Here is a 2,942-nt window from a genome sequence, read left to right on the forward strand (position 1 = left end):
CATCTGAAAGACAAAACAAGGTGCGTTTAAAGACATTGGGGAACTTTAATACTCACGTGTCATTACTCCTTTCCACATCTAACCCAGTGGGTATTCCGGTACCCTGCAGCCGCTCCGAACTTGTACCTGCAAAATAAAAAGACAGTTAGAGCGCATCGTGAAGCAGGCAACAAGCGCTTACTTACGTGCTTCCAGGCGCTTCTATTCATCACACGGGCTCCATCTTCAACTCACTTCAGCCCGTCATCCGCCATCGCCGGAACCCTGCAAAACAAGAAACATCATTACTAAAGACTTTAAAGACATTAGAATTACTCGAAACTTACCGTTCGTGCAGTAAACGATGGACAGCAGTCCTCTGAAGTCAAGAGGCCTGCTCCCCTTATCCAGTGAAGAAACTGGTTACAGAACCCTGCCCCGAGGCAGATGGAGAGCACGGCGTTCACTTACCTAAGGTGAGAGTGTTAACCTTTGGGGTTCTACAGGAGAAGAGAAAGGGAAGAAGAGAGAGACATTCAATAACCCAGTTCCTTAATCCCATATTTTCTATCTGCAGACATCTTACCCTTCGAGTCAGACATACAGTGCACAGAGGTCCAGCCCAAAGAGCCAGCCGTGTGTTACACATCACCTTTGAAGATACGGTATACGCCCAGTCAAGACCGGCGCCTCTACGGGAATCAGGTGAGCGTTACAGGTGCACCCAGAGGCACCCCTGGACAGTATGGTCTGCAGTAACATTGGGTTTTCACCCACCACCACACCACGTCCCCCACTGGTGCCCGGTCGTGCCTGAGATTCCTCCTGGGTCTGCACCATCTCCTCAACCTCAACAGCACAAAGTGCGTCATCACCTGCAAAAACATGAAAGACAACAAATGGAAACAGGCATGAGCACCATAGCACACACATAGGCCGTGACAAGCCAGAGATCCAGTACATGATTTACACATGTCCCACATAGCTATAACCCTGCCATGCATGCACTGTCAAAGAGTTGGAAGTGGAGTCAAAAAGGCAGACACTGGGAAGAGCAAGATGGAAATGCAACACATTTGCAGCATGTTGGGTAGCACTGGCATCACACATCAGGCTGTGATTGGCATGTCCAATACACATACATGACACATGCCACCACACAGATGTCATGTAGCATAGCCACAGTAAATTACAAAACTACAGCACTATGTCAGTGAATGAGTACTGTCACACATCCATGTCACATCGACATGATGCGAAGACTGATGCTGAATAGTGTTGCAAAATATGCATGTGTCACACACTGAAACACATCCAGTGTCCAATAACACAGTCATTGTGGGCTGATCAATGGTTGGTCACTTTAACATTACAGGAAACATCTGTCATCTTCCACATGCAGCAGTACAAATGAGGTCAAATCAAAACAAAAACAATCCCCACAGCAAGGTCCGTTACATAGACCTACTGTTTTCACTGTCTGGGGACCCCAAGACAATATTTTATAGTATAGAAGAAAAGAGTTCAAATCCACATTTTAATGGGAAGGAAAGGTGTAACACACAAAAGCTATATCATTAAGAAAAATATTTTATTATAGAAAAAAGACATAATTCTCATTAAAACTGTGTTAAATAATACACAGATTAAGGAACAACCCTAAAACCAGGTTATCAAAAAAACAGGACGATTACATACACAACATCAATGTAAAAATAAAAAAACAACCATACCACATTAACTAAAAAAACAACATTTACCATACAAATATCAGTGAAAAATTCATTTGTTGCAATCTATATATAACCCAACATGTTTTTTTTTCTGTTGACTCTTAGATGTCTGACATTCATGAGGGGTAGCTCTTCTTAAAATTCTACAGTGATCGTCCCCTCCAGTCCTGGTGGGCATGGATCTGAACTTGATCCTTAATGCAATCTATAAAAACATACAACCATATTAAAAAATTGTGAGTGCACCAACATTTCCCAAGATTTACCTACTTTTAATGTCATATGTCAACATTACACAAACACGGAAGCCTGAATTAATAAAGCCATCCGTACCTAGTCCCCATTCGGGAACCCTTAGCACCAAAAATCTGCTGTAAACATATATACCTTGGGATCTGTGTATTCCAAGGATCCAATGTCGCCAATAATACAGTCACATCCAGCCGGATATCAGCCGCTTATATTAGTAATCCTTTTCAATGGATTTGAGTAAGAACACACTAGAGAAGAAAACATAACGACACCCTGTGTCACACTATAATCATACCGCAGTATAAAAAGTCAAAACACCCCCTAAGGAACATGCTTGCACATACCTTGCAAAATGCGGTAGCCAAATGTGTTCCCAAAAGAGAATAAACCTTTGAGGAGAATGATCAGTCTTTAACGTGAAACGGCTGCTGTGTCAAGTTCTAACTCTTGAAACACAATCTGTGGAGATTAAACACAATAAGAAGTAATCAACCGCTGTGTTCACTAGTATTCACTAGGGTATTATTTAAACAAACATTTTTCCTGCAGTTCCAAGGCCACGAAAAAAGGCACATACATGATCTACAAAGTGCGTACCCAAATAAAGGCATATATGCCAATAGTGAGCCTCAATATACACATCCTAAACCCGAGCTCAATATGTTATTTAGCCCAACAAAAACGCATCTCCATTTAGCCTAGCATAATAAAATGCTACACACTGCTGAGCCTCCGTATAGTGTTTATCGAAAAAAAGGGTTTACATGCCGCCTGTCAAATGTTGTTAAACTTTGTGCTGCCTCCAAAGTGCAATATCACTCCATTTGAAAACAACACATGCAAGTTATGCTCAACACTTGTGAGCCTCTGAAAACTGTTTAACTCAAAGACTCATCTCCATACTGCATCACAAGAATTCTTAAAATCAGTGCTGCATCCACTGTCCAATTTCTACTCAGTTTAAAAAAAGAGCCTGCA

General features: G+C 41.8%; 1 long non-coding RNA gene across 1 annotated transcript; it reads right to left on the reverse strand.

The window, feature by feature from the left end:
- Window positions 1-1,836: 1,836 nt before the first annotated feature.
- LOC138527777 (uncharacterized) lies at window positions 1,837-2,387 on the reverse strand. Its single transcript, XR_011284039.1, has 3 exons — window positions 2,309-2,387; window positions 2,100-2,212; window positions 1,837-1,917 (listed from the first exon to the last, which is right to left on the reverse strand). It is a non-coding gene; the product is annotated as an uncharacterized lncRNA (long non-coding RNA).
- Window positions 2,388-2,942: the final 555 nt, after the last annotated feature.

This window comes from Ambystoma mexicanum, chromosome 7q, assembly GCF_040938575.1.
Source record: "Ambystoma mexicanum isolate Mex_15411 chromosome 7q, UKY_AmexF1_1, whole genome shotgun sequence".
NCBI lineage: Eukaryota > Metazoa > Chordata > Amphibia > Caudata > Ambystomatidae > Ambystoma > Ambystoma mexicanum.